This window comes from Narcine bancroftii, chromosome 12 (assembly GCF_036971445.1).
Source record: "Narcine bancroftii isolate sNarBan1 chromosome 12, sNarBan1.hap1, whole genome shotgun sequence".
In the NCBI taxonomy this organism is placed as follows: Eukaryota; Metazoa; Chordata; class Chondrichthyes; order Torpediniformes; family Narcinidae; genus Narcine; species Narcine bancroftii.
This window is the reverse complement of record NC_091480.1, coordinates 11,335,142-11,347,044: the sequence shown is the minus strand read 5'-3', so window position 1 is coordinate 11,347,044 and position 11,903 is coordinate 11,335,142. Positions and strand designations below refer to the sequence as shown.

General features: G+C 46.7%; 1 long non-coding RNA gene across 3 annotated transcripts in view; it reads left to right on the top strand.

The window, feature by feature from the left end:
- Window positions 1-1,203: 1,203 nt before the first annotated feature.
- LOC138746920 (uncharacterized) overlaps window positions 1,204-11,903 on the top strand; it is a 44,297-nt gene continuing 33,597 nt past the window's right edge. For 2 of the 3 annotated variants that reach the window (XR_011347188.1, XR_011347186.1), the window contains exons 1-2: window positions 1,204-2,822; window positions 8,259-8,524. This is a non-coding gene — a long non-coding RNA (uncharacterized lncRNA). Of the gene's footprint in view, window positions 2,823-3,762; window positions 7,172-8,258; window positions 8,525-11,903 lie in introns of those variants that run through there. The other variant, XR_011347187.1, reaches the window with a different exon arrangement.

Below are 11,903 nucleotides of genomic sequence, written 5' to 3'. Positions count from 1 at the left end.
TTCTGTTTCATTGTTTACTTTTCTTTGGAAGACCAGTGTACTGTACTTTTAAAGAGCAGTTGTAAGTGGGATTCTGCATACATGAAGGGCTCAGGCTTGAAATGTTGGTTTATATATCTTTGTCTCCCATGGATGCTGCGGAATCTGCTGAGTTACTCTGGCAATCGCAGCGCCTGCAGACCTTATTTCTGAGCAGATTTTACGGACTATTGGATGTTATTTCTGGTACATTTTTAATTTGCCCTTTTTATTTAAAAAAAAAAATTACACTGTACAATGAGTTTTCTAGAGAACCTGGCAAGTAGAAAGGGAATGCTGGAGTCAGGGCCTCTGTGATTGGAAATGGAGCAGAGCTGAGCAAGATGTAACAATGGACTAAGTAAAGGGTCACGCAGAGTGGATTATAACACTGGACAACAAAGATTTTGCTTCCTGAACACTTTTGGGTGTATTTTACAGACTTTGGGCTACTGATTCCTAAAATCACAGTAAAATTTTCCTATCATGTACTGTTTTTTTAGCTATAACCTATTTTTGTGATTTCCTGTCATATTTTTAAGTCGTCTAGTATATTTTCCACAAAGCGAGCTGTTTTGGTCAGTCCAAGCATGTCTGGGCATGCATTCAGTGTAGGTACTATGCAAATATTGTCTTGGGCATGCTTAGTCAGGAGAGATCCAGACAGGCTTTCAAAGCAGCTCACATGTACAGATGCTGTGCATTACATTGAACATGTGTTGACGCACATGTTCTTCACAGTGAGTGTACTTAACCATAGTATTTATTATGGTCTTCAGAAAGATTAAAATCCGAAGTCTCCCAATGGTGCAGCAGCTGTGATACATTCTGTTGCATTTGGTGAAAAGTTTCACTAGGACAATGGGAGCATAGAAAAGCTATCAGGGCAAATGAAATCTACCACTACTGGCCAACTATTATCGGACTCTGGCATCAGATGCTGAGTACAATCGGAAATCGGCAGCAAAACTTTTTTGGGTCAGTTCAGCTCACGCGAGGTGTCAGCGTCAATATGTGATTAAACGGGCTACATTCAATAAAAGTTGATATAGAATTTCTCTAACGTCCTATGTGATGCAGCAAATCTGACATCATCTTTGTATTCAGCTCAAAGTTGTCTATCATAAATCCCCAATTTGGCTTCAGGAAGCAAACCTTGGGGGGGGGGGGGTGGGGGCCAAGTAACCAATACTTTTAATGAGTAAAACGAGCATTTAATGAGAAGAAACTAGCTTCTAGTTCAATTAGATCTCAAACATATTAAATCACGAATGTTCAGAGAAAGATGTTCATTGCTTCTTCATGCGTTATTGTCTCTTACAAGGTTGTTATGCTTTTAGCCAGCCATCTGCAGCCTACAAGTGTCAAAGGCTATTTAGTTTCTGCATTCAAATTTGAGAGGAAATGCCTTCTGGAAACCCTCCCATCTTGGATGAGGACCACAGAAGTTGTTTTGAGATATTCTGAAGGCTGCAGAACTTGTCAAAATATAAGCAATTTTCTTTTTTTTTAAAAAAAAGATACTGCATTTTTCTGCCCATTTCATAAGCCTCCTTTCGTTCGGTGTGGTATGAATTCATTCAGAATTTACTGTTAGGATCATGTCCAAAATTTGTTATTTAGCAGCAGCGTCGCAGGGCAAACATTTATATAAACTCCCTTACAAAATAAATAAAAATGGTGCAAGTAAAATAAAAGTCAAATTAAGGCGGTTCATTCAGAAATCTGATGGCGGGGTGGAAGAAGCTGTCCTTGTGCTGCTGAGTGCTTGTCTTCAGGCTCCTGTACTTTTTTCCCCCTAATGGTAGCAGATTGAAGAGGATATGATCTGGGTGGTGGTGGTGTCTGCTTTCTTAAGACACGGCCTCTTGTAGATGTCCTCGATGGAGTGAAGACGAGGCTGAGTTAAAAGACCTCTGGAGTCTTGTCCTGAACTTTGCCACCTCTGAACGTGACAGTGGTGCAACCAGGCAGAATGCTGACAACAGTACACCTTTTGAAGTTTTCAATAGTCTGATGAACAGACCAAATCTCTTCAAAGTTTAGAATGTTGCATTGATCAATCCTTGTACAAATAAACTACATTGTGGTTTTCACTCTCCAATATCCTGAGATGACTTTCTATTAAGGTAGACCATCTTTCCCTGCTTTATCAATGCAACTATTATTTTGATCTCCAAGACTCAGGAGCATTAAAGGATCCATGCAGGTCTGAAGTAATGAAGAAATACCAAAACTTGTCTTTGGAAATGAAGATTTCATCAGTGTGCACTAAGAATATGACTATCAGAAGCTTTACTTCTTGGATGGTAAGTGAGAACGAGAAAGCGATTTCCTAGTAGATTTTTCTGCTAAATAATGGTGGCTTTTCTCTATTTTCAGATGCATAAATCCATCAGTCATGCAGCCTGGAACAAGCCTTTCAGCCCAATGTGTCCATGCCAGTCAAGAACATATTGTGGGACAAGCCCCTTTTGCCTGCAATTTAGTACATAATCTTTAAGCCCATCCTATGTATTGGATCATGTGCCTTTTGAACATTGTATGCAATTCTTTAACTCCCTTTGGCTGCCTATTCTAGATATGTTACAGCTTGGTATGAGCGGACCCCTCGTATGAGTTTTTATAGTAAAAACACAATGCTGGAGAAACTCAGCAGGTCAAACAGTGTCCTTTATCTAGCAAAGGCAGAGATGCATAACTGACGTTTCGGGCTTGAGCCCTTCATCACGAGTTATTAAGAAGAATGTATGCACTTTTGAAGATATAATTGAAGCGCTTCACAGTGATTAGACTTAAAAGAAGTAAGTTGTATGTCTGAAAAAGAAGCATTTCTTGCATTCTTTGTCCGTACAAGCAGTTTCATGGCTGCTGGCATCCTCATTCTCCATTTGTAAAGCCACAGTACGTTGGCAGCTTGTGGGACTGTGAAGCTTCATCGCTGAGATCCTACCCAGTGTCCCAGCTATGTATTCAAAGATGAATAACAAAGCCTGTGCAGGATGCAGATAGTCGGAGCCTGTCAAATTGTTCAATTGTGCATTGTGTCACAGTGATTCTTGGCCCACAGATGTTGAGGCTGTCTTTTTATTTAATCTCTAGCCACCACCTTGTGGTACAACTTGATTTGATTCCTTTCTTGGAAGTTCATGAATGTCAAAAATATTTTCTTCACAGAGAATTCTGCCAAGATTATATTTCAGACATTCACTGCAAATAAGTCCAACTGTTTGTATTCATTACCACATGCATAAAAATTTCTAACATTGCAAAAATCATTTATCAGTGAATATATTTTATGCCTGAATTCATCAAAAATGTTAAGTCAATTTGAGATAAATGCAAAACATTTTCTGATCTGTTGTAAATATTTTAAAAATCATTTTATGCAGTTGATCTATTGCACTAAAACAGCATTTCTCAATCTGTCTCCAGGGATTCCTGTGGTCTGTAGGGTTTGTAAGAGGTGGTCTGTGGTGAAGGCAATAATTGCTGATTATATTTAAAAAAAAAAGTTGTGGCGACACACATCCTCCTGGCGAACCGGCCCTGCTTGTATTGCCACAGGGCGGGGCAGCCGTGGGGAAATGACGACGCCAGAGGTTTCTCCAGCATCCCTTCCAGCATACACCCTGGGCAGTGATTATGACGTCACGATGCACCAGGTGACTGAGCACATGCTGCCCTTAAAGGGGCGTGTTGAATTTGATTTTAAAAAAAAAAACAGTCGTTAACGATCCTCAACGTGGTGGCTGTGTTTCTTCCACTGCTCATACTGCCTGTTTTTCTGGACTCAAAACACCGTGGATTCAGCAGAGATTAACACTTTTGGACCCACTGACCAAGAACTTGGTTCGGGCAGGCAGAAGCACAATTTCAACTCTGCAATATCTCCTCAGACACCACGATGTTCTATCATGTCGTGAGCGCTCTGGACCAAGATACAGCAGTGAGGGTGGATGACATCATCCACCACCCCCTGGCTAAGGGCAAGTATAGTGCCCTCAAAGACCTGCTGCTTGAAACTTTTGGGCTAACTCCCCAGCCACGGGCTTCCAGGCTCCTTCACCTAGATTGGCTTGGGGATTGTAGTCCACTGGCGCTGATGGATGAAATGCTGGCCCTGGCGGAAGACCACAAGCATAGTTTTCTCTTCAGCCAGATTTTCCTGGAACAGATGCTGGAGGACATCCAGCTGCTCCTCACATGAAGACTTCTCAAACCCGAGGAGAGCAGCAGCAGCCTGTGTGGATGCCCTCTGGTGCACGGAAGGAGAATGAGGCAGCCCTCAACCAGGTGGCATGACCAGGAGCTAGCCGAGACCAAGCCAGAGAAGGGCCAGTTGACCTGGTGATTCTACCACCAGCGCTGGGGAGCGCAGCCTGTAAGTGCCGCCAGCCCTGTGGGTTTCAGGGAAACGACTAGGCCAGCCGCCATTGATGGCTGCGACAGCCTCTTTCATGTGACGGTCATTTCCTCCGCAGCATTAGAGAATCGCACCCGATCTCGAGGTCCAATCCTGCGTGCGGCCAACAGCTCCACCATTGACCTACGGCACCTGTAGGGCACAGATCCAGATTGGGAAGGAGAAGTTCCACTGGAGATTTGACCTAGCTACTGTGGGCACTGCGCTGTTAGGGATCGACTCCCAAAGAGCTCACGGCCTGCTGGTTGACGTGAAGGGCAAAAGGCTGGTCAATGCTCGAACATTCCACTCCACCCGACTGGACACAACAGAAGCCCGCAGGCCCAAAATTACCACCGTAGCCACCACCAGGGATGAGTTCGAGATCCTCATTGAATTCTCCACCATCTTAGAGCCACAGTTCAACGTCGCCCTGCCCCAGAATGGGGTCTTCCACCACATCACCACACAGGACCCCTGCTGCATGCTAGACCCAGACGTCTGCTGTTTGAGAAGCTCCAGCAGGCAAAGGAGGAGTTCTCCAGGGTCCAGGAACTGGGAATCATCTGAGCGTCACTGCTCCATATGGTCACAAATTTGTCCAGGGGCTGGAGACCGTGTGGGGACTACCGTCGGTTGAATAATACAGCCACCTCCGACAGGTACCCGGTACTCCACATACAGGACTTCTCTGCCAACCTCCACGGCGCACAGGTTTTCTCCAAAGTGGACCTCATGCGGGGATACCATAAGATCCCTGTGCATCCAGATGACATGGGTAAGATGGCCATTATCACCCCTTTAGGCTTCTTCGAGTTCCTGCGTATGCCCTTTGGTCTAAAGAACGCGGTCCGAATGTTCCAGTGCCCTCATGGACGCAGTTGGAAAAGACCTGGACTTTGTGTTCATTTACCTGGACGATATTCTCATTGCCAGTTGCAACCGTGATGAACACAAAGCCCACCTCCACAAACTCTTTGTCCGGCTGGCGGACTTCGGCCTCATGGTCAATGCGGCCAAATGCCAGTTTGGCAAGGAGTCCCACCAGTTCCTGGAGCACACCATTTCAGTAGCTGGAGCTGTGCCGCCACCAGAGAAAATAGCAGCTGTTCAACAATTCCCCAAACCCTGCACCCTGAAAGGCCTCCCAAGAGTTTGTGGGAATGGGGAACTTTTTACCATCGTTTCATCCCCGGAGCCACGCGCACCATGCGCCCATTGGTCATGCTCATGGCCACCAAAGAAAAGACTTTATCGTGGTCAGAGGAGGCAGACAGGTTTTCCATTGCGACAAAGGAGGCTCTTGCCAGCGCCATGTTGCTGGTGGCTCCGCTACAGCAGTGGAGGGAGTTCTGGAACAGTGGCTCAATGGTTGATGATGCCCGCTGACCTTTTTCAGCAAGCAGCTGTGCCCGCCGGAGCTTAAATACAGCACCTTCGACTGGGAGCTCCTGGCGCTGTATTTGGCCATCCGCTACTTCCTCGAGGGCAGGCCATTCACAGCCTTCATGGATCACAAGCCCCTCACGAGCACTGGCAGTGGCCAAGGATCTGTGGTCTGCCAGACAGCAGCGCCACCTCTCGTCTGAGTTCACAATCGACATCCAACACAGGGCAGCAAGGACAATAGTAGCAGGTGCACTCTCCCGTCCAGCCATCAACACTCTCGCACCTGGCCTGGATTATGAGCACCTGGCTCAGGCACAGAGGAATGATGTGGAGATGCAGGCCTTGCGGACTGCCACCTCGGCCTCACTTGATGACCAGATGTCCAGCAGCCTGGACACATTGCTTTGCAACGTCTCAACAGGCATTCCGCGCCTGGTGGTCCCACTGCACTGGAGGGCGAAGGTCTTCAGTCTGATCCACTGCCTTGCTCACCCAGCGGTAAAGACAACTGTGCAGATGGTCGTGGAGCGGTTTGTGTGGTACACGCTGAAGAAGGGGGTGACAGAACTGTACCAGGTACCAGACCTCCAAGGTCCAGCGACACACACGAACCCCCATCCAGAACTTCGACTTGGCAGTTCGCAGATTTCAACATATCTATGTTGATGTCGTCGGGCCCCTGCTGGTGTCCAAGGAGGCTCGTTACCTCCTCATGGTGATGGTTCGGGCCACAAGGTGGGTGGAGGCCATCCTGATTAAGGAGGCCTCCGCAGAAACATGCGCCAGGACTTTGGTCAGCCAATGGATCGCCCGTTTCGGAGTCACGGCACATATTACTAGTGACAGGGGTGCAGTTCACATCTGCCCTGTGGACTCAGATGGCGAAGCTCTTAGGGGTCAAGCTCCACCACAGCATACCACCTGCAGTCCAATGGGTTGGTGGAGAAGTTCCACAGGCACCTAAAGACGTCGCTTATGGCCAGACTCTCTGGACCAGACTGGGCAGACGAACTACCCTGGGTCCTCCTCGGGATTAGGACGGCACCCAAGGAGGACCTGCAGGCTTCAGCAGCGGAGTTGGTCTATGGCGCTCCGCTTTCCCTGCCGGGTGAGGTTTTCGGCCCAGACCCTCACACCATGGCCACCAACAAAAACCTTCTGGCGGACCTATACAGGCAATGGGCCTCCCTAGCTCCCCACCCCTGGCACGCCACAGCACCCAGCCTTTTCATCTCCCCAAAGAGCTTGACTCAGCCCAGTTCATTTTCATGTGGAGGGGACCACAAGGCGCACCGCTACAGCAACCGTACGAGGGGCCATACAAAGTTGCACCGGTCCAGCGGAACCTTCGCCCAAAATGTATATGAAACAAAAACTATTCTGATAATCTAACCCTTCCCTTGTGATGTGATTAAACATATGTTTCATTAATGCATGGAAGAAAGGACAGCCTAAAATGGGATCCAATAATCTTAATAATAAACGAAAGGACCCCATAAATTTAGAAAAATGAAGGTTCATCACATGAGTGGAGCATCTAATTTTTTTTCAGAGTCAGGTATGCCATCACATCAGACAACCACTGAGTATGTGTTGGAGGGACAGCATCCTTCCAGCTCACAAGTCTGGCTCTTCTGGCAATAAGAGCAAAGGCAACTCCATGGGATTGTAGCCTAGGCCAATTTAAATCAGCTGACTTACTCCAAATAGGGCAACAAAAGGATTAAGAGCCAAATTAATATTAAGAACTAAACACAAAAAGCAAGGAACTTGACCAAAATGTATGAAATAATGCACCTCCTTCAGTCTAAAAAGGATTCTGCTTTGATTCTGCCTCAGTGAGTTTATGAAGACGACAGAGACAGCTGCTGAACATGAACATTCTCTGTTTCTGTGTCCTTCTGTCAGGTGATGATCAACCATGAGTCATGGGAATGAAATATTCCACAGGGGAAACCGTGCTCACAGCAAGAGGGAACTTGCACAAGCACAGCTCAATCAGATGGAATCTCTGAGCAATTGATGTTCTGCCTTACTGAGCTGTCAAATATATTAATTGAGGCATCGCTGTCCCACCATTTGTTTTTCAGTTACTTTTCGAGCAGTTACTTTTCTCCCTGATGTTTGTGGGATCTTGCAGTGCAGGAAATGCCTGCAGGATCTGACAGAGTAACAGAGCCCTAATGGTGCAGGTAGTTAGAGTCTGATTGACTTGTCTTTGGATCAGGTTGGCATGTGGGGTTAGGTTGGCATGCAGAGTCAGGTTGGCGTGTAGGGTCAGGCACCCGTTCGGATCTTGCTGCGCACACAGGCAGGGAATGAGGAAGGGAGAGAGGTTGGTGGGCTGTGTGTATGTGTGAGAGAAAGTTCTGTCTAAATGTATGTGTGCATGCTTGCATATGTCTATGTACTTTTTAACACTATGCCCTGCACTTTTGTTTTTCAGTACGTTTCCAATTAACCGAAAATCTCAGTTATCTGAAATATTTTTCGGTGGTGTCACAAGTTGAAAAAAAATTTCACCCGATGTGTTCATGTGGGACTCTGATGCGTATTAGCGGCAGTTTGGAAAGAACAAAGATCCAGCTGGGAAGACAGACTGAACAGCTGGATGCCGGCACGGAGAAGCAGGCTGGAATCTCGAGTCATCAGTGGGCAACAGGAGGAAGTCGGCGGGACAGGCGGTGCATGGGGAGATTGTCTTCTTTTCAGGTAACTCCCTCCCCTCTCTCTTTCTGTTTCTTTACCCTCACGTAGGGTTCTCTGCTGTCCTAGCGTCATCAAGGAGAGTGGCCTCCTGGGCAGGAGCGGGGACCTCTGGCTCCTAGGCAGGATCAGCGACAGCAGTGGGGAGGTGTCGGGATTGGCATCAGTATTCTACTGATGTTACAGGGGTGCTTAAAGCCATTTCCTGGTTATCCGAAAAATTGGATTAACCAAAAAAGGTCCAGTTCAAATCATTTCAGAAACATTCTGTATTGTAATATTCCATTTTAATTCTTGTACTTACTGCTGTACTAGGCAGAGGTTGACTTGCCTGGATAGCACACAATTTCACTGTATATCGGTACATGTTAAAAAAACACAGAAATGCTGGAGGAACTCAGCTGGTCTCACAACGTTCATAGGAGGGGTAAAGACCCAATACCCCGACATTTCAGGTCTGACCTCTACTTCAGCCTGAAACGTCGGGTAATATTTTTACCTCTGATGGACTCGGCGAGACTGCCTGAGTTCCTCCAGCGTTTGTGTATTTTTACTACACAGTGTCCGCAGATTTCCCTGTTTCACTCCTCTCGGTACATGTGACAATGGTGAGCATGCGTGTCTATGTTTGAGTGTGACTGTGTAAGAGTGTGTGAGAGCTGTATGTTTGAGTGTGACTGTGTAAGAGTGTGTGAGAGGTGTATGTTTGACTGACTGCAAGAGTGTGTGAGGTGGATGTTTGAGTGTGACTGTGTGAGGTGGATGTTTGAGTGTGACAGAGGTGGATGTTTGAGTGTGACAGAGGTGGATGTTTGAGTGTGACTGTGAGAGGTGGATGTTTGAGTGTGACTGTGAGAGGTGGATGTTTGAGTGTGACTGTGAGAGGTGGATGTTTGAGTGTGACTGTGAGAGGTGGATGTTTGAGTGTGACTGTGAGAGGTGGATGTTTGAGTGTGACTGTGAGAGGTGGATGTTTGAGTGTGACTGTGAGAGGTGGATGTTTGAGTGTGACTGTGAGAGGTGGATGTTTGAGTGTGACTGTGAGAGGTGGATGTTTGAGTGTGACTGTGTGAGAGGTGGATGTTTGAGTGTGACTGTGTGAGAGGTGGATGTTTGAGTGTGACTGTGTGAGAGGTGGATGTTTGAGTGTGACTGTGAGAGGTGGATGTTTGAGTGTGACTGTGTGAGAGGTGGATGTTTTGAGTGTGACTGTGTGAGAGGTGGATGTTTGAGTGTGACTGTGTGAGAGGTGGATGTTTGAGTGTGACTGTGTGAGAGGTGGATGTTTGAGTGTGACTGTGTGAGAGGTGGATGTTTGAGTGTGACTGTGTGAGAGGTGGATGTTTGAGTGTGACTGTGTGAGAGGTGGATGTTTGAGTGTGACTGTGTGAGAGGTGGATGTTTGAGTGTGACTGTGTGAGAGGTGGATGTTTGAGTGTGACTGTGTGAGAGGTGGATGTTTGAGTGTGACTGTGTGAGAGGTGGATGTTTGAGTGTGACTGTGTGAGAGGTGGATGTTTGAGTGGTGACTGTGTGAGAGGTGGATGTTTGAGTGTGACTAGTGTGAGAGGGTGGATGTTTGAGTGTGACTGTGTGAGAGGTGGATGTTTGAGTGTGACTGTGTGAGAGGTGGATGTTTGAGTGTGACTGTGTGAGAGGTGGATGTTTGAGTGTGACTGTGTGAGAGAGGGAAAGTGAGTGTCCTGTATTTTTAAGCTGAGTACATCTTGTGCCTTGAATATATAGAATCCTTCCTTTCTCTGTCTTCCATCTTATTAAGATAACTTGGCACACGTTCATCCCACCAAGTCCACACATTCCCAATTACACCAATCCCAACTTCTCCTCCTATTGCCTTTTACCTCTCCTGTTGCTGCAAATGGAACATAGATGCTGGGGGCTGTACTCAGCTTTGAACTTGATGAAGTTGGATGTCGGACTGCAGTGAGTCATGCGACACGGGGGAGAGCACCGAACAGGAGCTGCGGACTCGTGAAGGACTCGATTGCTGTCAAAAATGCAGCTTTGATTGTAGCCTAGCGGAGGGCTCAAGCTGCTTGTGGCAGCCAGTGGTTCTCGGACTTCGGGCTGTCGCTGGGGTTCCTGGTCTCGAAGGATGAGAACCAAAGGTGGTGCAGCAGTGCTGGCGGTGCATCCGGGTGCAACCGGGGAGCGGCGGAGTCGCGCCGGAATTGAAAGACTCGGAGGTGCTTTACCCTGGGCCTTGTGATGACAATGGAGGACTGGAAGTTGCTTTGATCTGGGCCTCGTGGTGGCCAATGCTGGTGTTTGGGAAGCTCTATGAACTGTGACTACACTGTGTATACACTCCCTCACCTAGCACCTGGTTCATTGGGGAATTACTTAATCTGACTTGGGTTGGAGGTGTGTGTAATCCGCAGTGGCCTCGTAGATCGGGGGAAGTGTTCTCCATTTTAATGGCGGACATTTTAATATCTTGTTGTGCCTTGACTAAACTCTAGTAACTAATCGTGTAGTACAGTATTGTTAGGCAGCTTTTGTCACTGTATGGTGAGATTTTTGAGTGTTTCATTGCTAGTTTTACCAGACAATGACAAAGTGAATTTGGATTCTACCACTCGAATCTGTACAGTGGACAAAACAACATGGGAGGAAACCGGAGCAACCGAGGAACTCCTCTCAGTCATAAGGAGAGCATGTCAACTCCACTCAACTGGCACTGAAGGCCTATGCTGTACCCAGCATCTCTGCAATAAATACAACTGTGGATATGACTCTCGACTCAAGAGTCTGTGACTCAAATGTTCTGTGCAGTATCTTCTACAGAGCATTGCAACAGTGACAAGGGTTCTAGCTCTGCGACATAATCTTCCCTTTATGTCACATCCTTAGCACAAGGACATTTCCTCAGGTACTTCAACAAAAGCCTCTTTATTTTTGGTCCATCAAAGATTTGCACAGAATGGCATTTTAGTGAAAATGAGCGAATGCTGAGAAAAAGCGCGTGGTCTGAACAGGCGTCTTAAAAGGGAATAAAGTGAATGAAAATTAAAAATACTTCAGATGTTGGAAGCACTCAGTAAATCAGGCAGCATCTGTGGAGGGGGAAAACATTTCAGTTTCAGCGTCCTCCAGTTACTGTTTCCACCACTTTCTGTTTTTAATTCAGTGTTTAGGTTTTGATGCCTGAAAGCAGGAACGAGGATTAACTGACAATCACCAGGGGACCACAAATGATTCAAAGGGCACGTGAGAGACTGGAAGGGAGAGATAGAAAGAGGAGAGGAAAAAAAAGAACAAAAGGGAAGAAAAGATGAAAAAAAAGAGACAAAATAATTAGAAAGCCAGACCCGAAGAGAGAGGGAGGGAAATGAGAGAGAGAGAGGGAAGGAGGGGGAAAAGA